At 43.6% G+C, this 12,154-nt stretch overlaps 1 long non-coding RNA gene and 1 other non-coding gene across 2 annotated transcripts in view; both read right to left on the minus strand.

Moving 5' to 3' along the window:
• LOC141417824 (uncharacterized) overlaps positions 1 to 12,154 on the minus strand; it is a 38,864-nt gene that overhangs the window by 10,072 nt on the left and 16,638 nt on the right. The window lies entirely within an intron of this gene.
• Positions 5,178 to 5,250, minus strand: Trnag-acc (transfer RNA glycine (anticodon ACC)). The gene has a single exon. It is a non-coding gene; the product is annotated as a tRNA-Gly (tRNA).

Raw genomic sequence — 12,154 nt, forward strand, 5'->3', positions numbered from 1 at the left:
CCACAATCTTTTCCAGCACTGGGACCTGCTTAGGGGCAGGGAGAAACCTGGCTCCAAGAAATTCCTTTCTCAATCTGTCCCTTAAAAATAACTAACTAACTAACTAATAATAAGAGTCAGCAAATTGTTTTTAAAATAAACATTCATTCAGAACATCACACTAGGTTTTTGAATATGTTTTGACTAAACCCAAAGATTACAGGGTTACAACACAGCGTGGTGCCCAGCGACAGCCCTTTTGTGGAAAAAGGATCACTTCAAATCTTGTTAAAACCTTAAGAAAGTTTCTGTCAGAGGGATGCAGGCAGCCGTCGGGCCTTGGTGGTCACGAGTCAGGGATGTGACACGCCTCTGTGCTGTCCATATAAACCTGGTCAGTGTGGAAAGGCAGTTCTATCATCAGTGGTCAGTGGAATTTGAGACCAGAATATAGGCCCCGCCCGGCTAAGGAGGTCCTTGACTTTTATGCAGGACAGAAGTCCTTGCTGGAGCCTGTGTGTAGGGCAGGTGTCTGGTGGCATCTGGGGACCTCCTCCCCCTTGCCTCCTGTCCTTCCCTCGCAGGGTCCTAGGCCTTCCTTCACTTTGGGACTCCTGGGTCAGGGCTGAACATCTGTGGATCTACACCCACCACTCTGTCCTCTGCTGACCCTGGGCTGATGGCAACAGTCTCTTGGGTGGGTGCCTGCTGGCTTCCCACATGGGGTTCACCCAAGACTTGGCTGGGAATGTGACTGACCTACCCCTATAGCACCCGAACTGCTCAGACCTGCCTGATGCCCGAACTTGCAAAATCCGAAATAGCCCCTACCCTTGTCCATCTGTGGAGGGCCCCGGCGGGGCAGGCCAGGCCTCAGGAAGGCCTCCCAGGCCCTTCCCACACCAAAGAACTTCCTGATAGCTACCTCCTGACCACACAGCTGAACCTCTGTCTCGAGATCGAGGGGGGAGTCCCTGGCAGGTTAGGGGATTCCACAACTTTCAGTGGAACACCCCAAGAATGCTGTCCAGCCAGAGTCATGCAAGGATGGTTCTCTGATTTGGGCTGCAAATGGAGCCTCATAGGGTTCCCAAATCGCTAAATACTATTTATCTTTTCCTTTACTGCTTTCCTTCCTTCCTCCCTCCCTCCTTTTTTCCGTCCTTTTTTTCCTTTTCTTGGGGTGCTGAAGATCAAACCTGGGGCCTCAGGGCCTCAAGCGTGCTGGCAAGTGCTCTACCCACTGGACTACATGCCCAGCTCGCCTTTGCCAGTTTTGACAGGAATCCATTTAGTGTGACTCAAAAACCTCACAGTCTCCCCAAGTCCCTTCTCCCCAGCAGCCTCCTTTAAGACTCTACCTAGGTAGCTTCTGAGGGCTGTGCCGGGCCCTTTCCAGCTCTGTTGGCTCAACTCTTTCCAGTACTGGGGTTTGAACTCAGGGCTTTGGGCTTTCTAGGCAGGAGCTCTACAACTTGAGCCACTCCACAAGACCTATTTTTGTGAAGGGTTTTTTGAGACAGGATCTTGCAAACTATTTGCCCAAGCTGGCTTTGAACCGCAATCCTCCGGATCTCTGCCTCCTGAGTAGCTGGGATTACAGGCGTGAGGCACCCGTGCCTGGCTAAAAAGGTTCAGATCTTGAACCAAAATCAGACCTTTTGATTCTGTTCTTTGGTACTGTGTCTCCAAACTTAGTCCTGGATAAAATGTCTGTGTGAGATGGATCCTCTGTTTTTCTCATTTGAGAAATAACTCCTTCAAATAGTATGATTAGATTAAAAAAATAAGTTATATGACAGGAATAAAATCTGAAGGTAATCCTACCCACTGGCTTTTTCCCTACTGGGTTTCGACCAACAAGGTATGGCTGCAAGACCAGCTTCCTAAACCTCACTCCAAATACTGAGTGAGATTGTGTGAATTCCGTGCCCACCTCTGAGCCTTGGCCCCGGGTCGCCCCGCACTGATCGGAGCTGCACAGACCCCCATGTCCACCCTACACTCACCCCATGCCCACTGGCTCCTCCACCATACGCCATGCTGGCGGTGGGCAGGTGCAAGGGACCATTCACAGACTCTCTGCTGGCTCCCCCACCACCATGCCCAGGGCACAGGTGGGGTGGGTGCTGGCTTCAGGATGGGCACCCAAGGTGGCCAGGGTCACTGCTGAGGCCAGAGCCCTTCTCTGTGCCATCCTAAGGACTGAGACTCTGGATTTGGGAGTCAGGACCTGAAGTTTCCTTTGAGACTCCATCCCGGCGGTGCACATGTGGATGAAATTAGAGCAATATGTTTTTCTAACAGCATCTTGGCTGAAAAGTTGAGCAGATAAATGGAAACAAACCCTGCTTTATGTGAATGAAAAGGGGCCGGTGGGGGTGGCTTCCGCCTGCAGCGCTGCAGGGCACAGCTGCCCTCCTGGGCTTCCCTGCCCCCATGGCCCTGACCTCTGGGGCGCCCCAGAAATCCTCTGCTCGGCTTCTCCCCACACTGCTGTGCACCCCCCACCAGCCTCTGTTGTGCCTGGACAGACAGCCTTCCATCCTCCTGACCTGCCATGTGTCCTGGCACCCCGTGCCCTGCACGCTGTACCTGGTGAAGACTCGCTGCGAGCAGGTCCCCTTCCGTCCTCACTCGTAAGTGGGAGTGACAGTGACAGTCACAGGGCCGTAAGCAGTCAGTACGAGGACTCACATGATGCTCTTAGCCAGCCCACAGGCACTGTGCCTGCACTGGCTGCTAATCACAGCCTTGTGATCATTGCTCCCTGTCACCTCCGCAAACTTCGACCTGACCTTAGGGACAGGGTTCCTTCTTCTGCTCAGCAAAGATGCTCCTGAGCGCTTGAGCTGGAAGGTGACAGGGACCCAAGACCATAGGCAAGGACAGCAGGTGTTTGCTGAGTGCTTGCTGGTAGACTGGTTTGTGATTATGGGTTTTGTTTGGTTTGGTTTTTTTTGGTGGCACTGGGGTTTGAACTCATGGCCTCATGCTTGCTAGGCAGGCGCTCTACCATTTGAGCCACTCCTCCAACCCTCTGTCTATCTTTCTATCTATCTATCTACCTATCTATCATCTATCTATCTATCACCTATCTATCTATCTATCACCTATCTATCTATCACTTATCTATCTATTATCTATCTATCTATCTATCACCTATCTATCTATCACCTATCTATCTATCACTTATCTATTATCTATCTATCTATCACCTATCTATCTATCACCTATCTATCATCTATTTATCTATCTAATTGGTGCGTGTGAAATTGCACATAGTAGGTTTCTTCATGACATTGTCATACATGTATTTAAGGTACTTTTATCATAGTCACTCTTCCTGCCCTCCTACCTTCCCCTTCAATATTTTAATGACCCCTGGTGCCCTTGGGGACTCGGGTAAACAGCTAAACGAGGAGGTGTGGGGGATTGGGGCCATGTACGTCCTACTCTGGCCAGATCCGTGTGAAGACAGCTCCTGGCAGGAACACAAACCTTCACCTCCCCACTCGCTGTGGCCATGGCCATCTCAGGCCATCAGAGTTTGAGGTGCTTGTGTCTCCCTGCTTGTCAGTGAACTTGACGTCTTTCCTGTGTTTATGGACTGTTTAGGGATTTTTTCACCTAGAATTTGTCCAGTGATACCTCACGGTTTCCCATTAAATTGTGTCTGCTTATTGTTTATAACAGTTTGGGGCCTGTTCTGGATATTACTTTGTTTTCAGCTATGTAGGTTGCAACTCTCTTCCCCCAATCCGTGGGCGGGTTTTTGTTTTTGTTTTTTTTTAAACATTGAAATGGTGTCTTTTGATATGCAGAAGTTTTGAATTTTAATGTAGTACAGTTCTCCTTTTCCTTCGTGGGTTATAGTTTTTATATCTTATTTTAAAAAAAAAACCTCTACCCTCAATGGCATAAAAATATTTTCCTATCTTTTTTCTTTTTAATTTGAATTTATTGAGGCATAAATTGTACACAGTGAAATGCCACTTTAAGTGTGGTGTCTGAGTATTTGGGGTTTTGGTAGGACTGGGGTTTGAACTCAGGGCCTGGCAGTTGCAAGACAGGTGCTCTACACTTGAGCCACACATCCAGTCCATTTTGTTCTGGGCATTTTGGAGATGAGGTCTCTTGAGCTATTTGCCTAGATTGACCTCGAATCTTCACCCTCCTGATCTCAACCTCCCAGGTAGCTAGGATTATAGACGTGAGCCACTGTGCCTGGCAGAGTCTGGTGAATTCTGACAAAAGTATACACAGACCATTGCAGCTAAGGCCCCACCCTCAGCAGTGCCTACTCTGCTCCCTGCCCTCAGCCCCAGGCTATGACAAGGCTGCTTTTTGTCACTACTTAGACTTCATGGGACTGGCGCATATTGGTATTGCTGAATAGCATCCCATTATGTAGATACACCACAATTTGTTGTTCCATTTTTCTGCTATTTGAGTTGTTTCTAGGAATAAAGCTGTTATGAAAACTTGTACACAGTCTCTCTCTCTCTCTCTCTCTCTCTCTCTCTCTCTTTTGGCAGCACTGGGGTTTGAACTCATCACCTCACGCTTGCTAGGCAGTTACTCTACCACTTGAGACTCTACCAGCCATCTTTTTGTGTTGGGTGATTTCGAGATAGGGTCTCTGAAGATGTAAGGCATTTTAAACTTCCTGCAGTGTGTACGAGGGCTCAAATGTCTCCACCAAAAACTGCTATTGTCAATATTTTTTATGTTAACCATCTTAGTGGGTATTTGGTGGTATCTTATTTCAGTTGTCACTTACGGTTCCCTAATGCCTGATGACTAAGACTTCATGTGTTTCTTAGTTTGTGAAAGGTCTGTTTGAATCTTTTGTCCATTTTAAAATTTTGTTTGTGAGCTATTATGTAACTCTTTTTATAAGGTCTGTATAGTGAACATTCCTTCTCATTTTGTGACTTGACTTTTTCCCTTCTTCCTTCCTTCCTTCCTTCTTTCCAACTGGGGTTTGAACTCAGAGCCTTGTGCTTGCTAAGCAGACACTCAACTGCTTGAGCCACACCCCCAGCCCTTTCTGTGCTAGTGTTTTTTTTCGGGTAGAGCCTCCCCTTTTTGCCTGGGTGATTCTCCGAGCTATGGTCTGTGTAGCTGGGATGACAGAGAGGCACCACCAGACCTCCTGGCTTATTGATTGAGATAGGATTTACTAACTTTTTTTTTGGCAGTACTGAGGTTTGAACTCAGGGCCTCATGCTTGGTAGGCAGGCACTCCACCACTTGAGCCACTCTGCCAGCCCTTTACTTTTTTGCCTGGGCTGGCTTTGTCCCATGTCCTCCCATTCTCCATGTCCCAAATACCTAAGATTACAGGCATGAACTGCTACATCATCTGGCCAAATTTTGTTTTCTTAATAGTATCTTAGAGAGTAGAAGTTTCTTAATTTTAATTTTGATTAAAAAGAAAGAAAATATCAAGTGCTTTTGTGTCCAAGTTCACAAAGAGTTTCTCCTACTTGTACTGGTACACATTTTATTATTTTGTATTTTAAATTTAGGGCTATTGGTGCATTTCAAGTTAACTTTTGTACAAGATGAGATTCAGGGTTGAAGTTTGTTTATCCCATATGGATGTCTGATTGCTGTAAAGACTACCCTCTTAGCCGGGCGCTGGGCGCTCATGCCTGTAATCCCAGCTACTCAGGAGGCAGAGATCAGGAGGATGGCTGTTCAAAGCCAGCCTGGGTAAATAGTTCACAAGACCCTATCTCAAAAAAACCCATCACAAAAAAAGTGATGGTGGAATGCTCAAGGTGAAGGTCTTTAGTTCAAATCCCAGTACTGCAAAAAAAAAAAAAAAAAAAAAACCCAAAAAACCCAAAATTACCATCTTCCTGATCAAATAACCTTCACACCATGTCAAACATTACTTGTAAGATCCTATCTGCATCTGTATCTCAGAATCTCTAGCCATGGAAAATATGTCTTGACACCAATACCACGCTGTCTTAATTACTATAGATTTATTAAAATTCCCTAAACTTAGTTAATAAAAAGTCTCCCGACTTTGCACTTCTCTTTAAAAAAAAAAAAAAGATTGTTTTAGGTGTTCTAGGACTTTACATTTCCATGTGAATTTTATCATTGGCTTGCTAATTTTAACACAGCCAAAAAATGCTGTCATTTTAATAGAGCTCATTTGAATCAGTAGATCCGTTTGGAAAATATATTTCATCAATACTGAGTCTTCAATCTATGAGCATAAAATAGTCTTTCTTTATGTAGAGCTCCCTAATTTACTGCACAATGTTTGACAGATTCTGTGTAACTATCTTGCATATTTTTGTAGAGTTTATTCCCTTGTAATCTCATGGTGTTAGAAACTTATAAATTCTTTAAAGTTCACTTTTCAATTGCTTATTGCTAGTATGCAGAGAAAAGACTATTTTTTTGCTTATCGTGTTTGTATCCTGAGGCTTTACTAAACTCTGTTATTGCGGTTATTTGAATGTGGTTTTGGTGGCACTGGGGTTTGAACTCAGGACCTTGTGGTTGCCAGACAGATGCTCTACCACTTGAGCCACTCCACCAACTCTCTCATTCATTCCTTGTCGGCTGTGGACGTTCCTATAGGACTTCCCACACTTTTACTTCCTCCTATGTGTTGTACATACTTGCCTATATATTTTGGACTTTGATTTTCCTGCCTTATCGCATTGGATAGCATATTCAGGAAAATGATGAATGGGAGTTGTGAGGTAGACGTCTTGTTCCTCATGATCCAAAAATGACAATTTGCTAGTGGCATTTATGGGGTTGAAGAAGTTCCGTTCTCGCTTTTGTTTGATGCCTTTTCATGAGTGAGTGATGAATTTTATCAAGTACATCTTTTAGCATCTATTGAGATAATCATACAGATTTTTCAGTTAGATAGTGAATTACATTGATTGATTTTCAAAGGCACTTTTTTTTTTTCTTTTGGAATCAGGGTCTTAGGGTGTTTGTGGCTTCAAACTCCCGGGCTCAAGCAATCCTCCCTTTTCAGTCTCCGGAGTATCTGAGATTACAGTCACGTGACACTGTACCTGCTACATTGGCTAATTTTGAAACATGAAGCCAACCTTTCATTCCTGAAATCAAAGCCGTTGCTCATGTATTGTTGAGGGCTTACACAGCTAAGTGGGGAAGGTATATCGCTCTGGAGTTTAAGTGTCTGTGTGTACTCTCATTGTGAAGATTGTGCAGGCTTTCACAGAGATGTGTTCTCTATTTTCTGAAAGAACGTATGCACGCTTACGAGTGGTTTCTTCTTAAAATGATTGTTAGGATTCCCCCTGTGAAATCACCTTAGCCTGGAATTTCCTTTGTTGGAAATTAATTAATTAATTAATTAAAATGTCAAAAACCAATGGAGGACTACACAGGCTTTCTATTTCTTCCTGAGTCAGTTCTGATACTTTGTATCTTTTAAGGAGCTTATTCAGTGCCTCTAAACCATCAAATTTATCGCCACAAAATAGTTTACAAAGTTTCCTTAGGATTTTTTTAACGCCTGTGGGATCTGCTTCCATGTCTGATGTTGGTCATTTGTGACTTGACTCTTTGTCATATGATCGGTTTAAGTAGTTTTCAATTTTACTGATCCTTGCAAACAGCCCAGGTTTTATTTAGTTGATTTTTCTCTGTTATTTGTTCATTTTAAATTTCGTTGATTTCCGTACTTACTTATACTATTTCCTTCCCTTTTCTTTGGGTTTAATTTACTTTTCTTTTTCTGGTTACTTAGGGTGGAGGTCTTAGATCATTGACTGTACACTCGTCTGCTAAGTACATCAAACTCGCACACCTTCCACTTATGCCCTGTACTAATAATTCAGCACCTTCTATTTCCATTGTTACGCAGTTCAAGGAATCTTCTCACTTCCCTGACTTGTGGATTATTTTAAACTGGACTGTTTAATCCCCAAATATTTGGGGAAATTAGTTGGTATTTTATTCATTGTAATGTAACATTTTGTGGTCAGAAAATACACTCTGTGATTTCAATCACATAGCATAGAGTCTAAATGACCCATGTGCACTTGAAAAATGGAGATTCTGGCTGGGCGCCAGTGGTTCGCGTCTGTAACCCCAGCTACTCAGGACGCAGAGATAAGGAGGATCGTGTTGTGGTTCGAGGCCAGCCCAGGCAAATAAGTTTGTGAGACCCTATCTCAAAAATACCCGACACACACACACACACACACACACACACACACACACACACAGGGCTGGTGGAGTGGCTCAAGGTGAGTTTAGGCCCCAGTACTGAAAAAGAAAGTACATTCTTCTGAATTTTAGTGTATTTTCTATAAATGTCAGTTATGTCAAGATAGTTGCTAATTATTATTCATGTCTTCTGTAATTTTTTTTGTAGTGCTCGGAATCAAACCCAGGGCCTTGTACACACCAGGTGAGCACTCTGTCCCAGCTGAGTCTTCTGTGTTCTTACTGAGATCCTGTCTACTGATTTTCACCAGTTATTGAAGAGAAGTGTGGAAATCTCCAGGTATAATACATTTTTATCGGTTTTAAGTTACTTCTGTTTTATGAATCTTGAAATTCTGTTATTAAGTACATATAATTTTAGAGTTTTCTGACTTTTTTAAACATTTTTAAAATTATCATTTTGCTGGGGGTACATTGTGACATTTACAAAGGTTCTTGCGATATATCGTAATTGAATTCACTCCCTCCGTCTATTTATTTATTTATTGGTGGGACTGGGGTTTGAACTCAGAGCTTCACACTTGCGAAGCAGGTGCTCTGCCCCTCGAGCCACTCCACCAGTCCATTTTGCTCTGGCTATTTTGGAGTTGGGGTTTCACCAGTATTTGCCCAGGATGGCCTCGAAGCTCAGTCTTCCCGATCTCAACCCGCCTCAGCCTCCTGAGAAGCCGGGGCTACAGGGGTGTACCATGGTTCCATCTCCTGTTTTTATCCAGCCTGATAACCTCTACCTTTTAGCCCTTGGACCAGTTCCATTGGAAGTAACTATGGATAGGGTTAATTTGCACCACTGTCTTGTTTATTTCCTATTTGTTCATCTAAATTTTGAATTGAGTATTTTTTTTATTCCATCTCTGTGTTGTCTGATTTAACTACACCTGCTCGTTTTAGTTTTAGTCGTCATCTCTAGGGTTTGCTTTTGCATCTTTAACGTATTGCAGTCTGCTGGCACTTAATATTATACTACTTCAGACTTTTATTTGTTTATTTATTTATTTTGCAGCACTCAGGTTTGAACTCAGGACCTCACACTTGTTAGGCAGGCGCTCTACCACTTGAGCCCCTCCATGAGCCCTTTTTTGTGGAGGGTTTTTTTGAGATAGGGTTTTGTGAACTATTTGCCCAGGTTGGCTTTGAACTGCAATCCTCCTGATCTCTGCCTCCTGAGTAGCTGGGATTACAGACATGAGCCACTGCACCCAGCACCACTTCATTCTTGCCTCTTCCTACCCTTTGTACAACCGCCACTATCCACTTTACTTCAAAATATATTATAACTCAAAAATATTTTTATTACTTTGCTTTAAATGATCAAATATCTTTTAAGGAGATTTAAGGGGAAAAAATAGCAAGAAAACGAACAGGTTCTATTTTCCCACCTCCACCTTGCCTTCCTTCTCTGTGTTGCTGTAAGTTTCATTTTGTCTCTTCCTTCTTCAGCCTGGAGAATTTCCTTTTGCCTTTCTTGAGGTGAAGATCTCCCAGAAAGCTATTCTCTGAAATTCTGGAAAAAGTCAAACCGCAATTCTATACCAGAGAAGTACTTCATCAAGTTATCTCCTTTCTTCGCGGTCTCATTGTTTCTGACAAGTCAGCATTTACTCTTATCTTTGTAATTCCTGTACGCGATGTCCTCTTAATTTTTTATTACAGAGTCTGTCATGGTGACATGACACAATCAGATGCCTTTTACGAGGTCTTATCTGTTCAGAGTTAAGTGATTTTTAAAAATACTAACCTGGCAGGGCGTGGATGGCTCACACCTGTAATCTTAGCTACTTGGAAGACTGCGATCAGGAGGATCACGGTTCAAGGCCAGTGTGAGCAAATAGTTCATGAGACCCCACCTCCAAAATAACCAGAGCAAAACAGACTGGAGGTGCAGCTCAAGTGGTAGAGCGCCTGCTTTGCAAGTGTGAAGCCCTGAGTTCAAACCCCAGTCCCATTGAGAATGAAAATAAAATAAATGCATATATACATACATACATGGATAAATGAATAAATAAACAAATACTAGTCCGTGTTTGGAGTAAAGATGGATCTGACGATGCCTTTGAAAACGGGTTTGGATGCAATCAGGTTATGCTATTTTAGGTCATCTTGACCTAAAAACCTTTTAATATACTCGTTTCTTCATTTTCTCTTTATTGTCAGTTCATAGTCATTTACTTACGATTGCTTTTGAGTGTCCTGCTTTGGGGTTGTTGACATTCTTTGGTCTACGTGTGGAAATTTTTCAATTCACGGAAGAGTTAGGTTACTACTTCTTGGGGAAAAACAACCCCTCGCTTCCTTTTATGTCTGGTTTGTAGGTATTTTAGACACTTGTCTGGTGAGTCATGAAGGCTGCTCTGCTTTCAGTCTCTTTCTTATCTTTGTGCTTCCATTTGCACTGCTGTATTCACACGTGTGTGTGGGTACACGTGTGTGTGTGTGTGTGTGCAGAGAGTGCTTTGTGCACTGGCCTGCTCTTTTCTTATACATTGCACTCATTTTATTGTCCTATCGTCTTGTGTCTTTAGGTTCCTTCAAGTTACTCTTTTTGCCATTTTGTGAGTCTTAACAACCATCACTTTACTTTTTAGTTTTTTAATTAAAATTGTTTCAACTGACATGAAAGTTGCACATACTTATGGCATGCTGTTACAACACATGTATATCAGGCTCTGCTAAAAAATTGTCCTTCTCCACCCTCATTCATCTCCCTTCTCCCTCCTCCTCCTCCCCCTCCCTCCTCCCTCTCCCCTCCCTTCTCCTTCCTCCCTCCTCCCTCCTTCCTCCTCCCTCCCCCTCCCTCCTCCCTCCTCCCTTCTATCATGCACCTTCTATCTTGCACCTTCTATCATGCATTCAAAATATTTTATTAATTGCTAAGATTAGTGACTGTTATTGAATGCATGCACTGTTTTTCAGTGTTTAAAACCAGCCCTAAATCCTTCAGTTCTTTCATGATTTGTAGTCATTCTGCCTTTTCTAGCTTGGGTCTCACTTCACACACATGTCTCTGTGAACCCATGCTCATTGCTTGTCACTTCAAAAGGCTGGAGGTCAAGTTGCTGGGAAAGAGGTTTGGGTGGAGAACTGGCAAACCACAGAAAAGACCATCTTGTTGCAGGCTGGAGGCTGACAAAGGAGGATGGGGGAGACCTAGGTAGAGCGCAAGTACAGATTTGGGGTGGTTTGCCAACATTATCTGCTGGTCACTGGATGTCCTGGACTCCATAACTCTGATTAGTAAGTTTGATGGCTGGTGGCTTTTTAGCTCCTTTTCCCAGGAATTGTTCATTCTGAGGACTCAAAAAGCTGTCTTTTCCCCAGGGAACAGAGAAAGCTAGCGACCACTACTTTTCCCCTGAGGACCAGGGCAGATAGAAAAAGCAACTTTCCTCCGAAGACAGAGAAGATAACTGCCAGACAGAGAAGATAACTGCCGCTGGTGGTTTTGCTTTTTGTTTCTTTTGCAGTACTGGGAATTGAACCTGGGGCCTCAAGCTTGCAGGGTAAGCAATTCTACCATTTCAGCCACGAGCCCAGTTCTTTTGTTTCATTTTGTTTTTGAGATGTAGGGTCTTGCTAACTTTGCCTGGGCTAGCTTCGAACTCTCTATCCTCCTACTTCTGCCTCTGGAGATTGCAGGCACAATCACCGTGCCCTACCATGGTACTGAACTTAAACCCACCAGGTGGTTTCAGTCAGAGGCGGGGGACTATAATGTATTGCTTAGCTGTGTGACTTCCAAAATTAATGACTTTTTTTTTTTTTTTGGCAGGACTGGGGTTTGAACTCAGGGCTTTGCACTTGCAAAGCAGGCGCTCTACCACCTGAGCTACTCCTCCAGTCCATTTTTCTCTGGTTATTTTTTGGAAATGAGGTCTTGTGAACTATTTGCCTGGGCTAGCCTCAACCTGTGATCCTCCCCATCTCAGCCTCC

The sequence above is a fragment of the Castor canadensis genome, chromosome 16, assembly GCF_047511655.1.
Source record: "Castor canadensis chromosome 16, mCasCan1.hap1v2, whole genome shotgun sequence".
Classification (NCBI taxonomy): domain Eukaryota; kingdom Metazoa; phylum Chordata; class Mammalia; order Rodentia; family Castoridae; genus Castor; species Castor canadensis.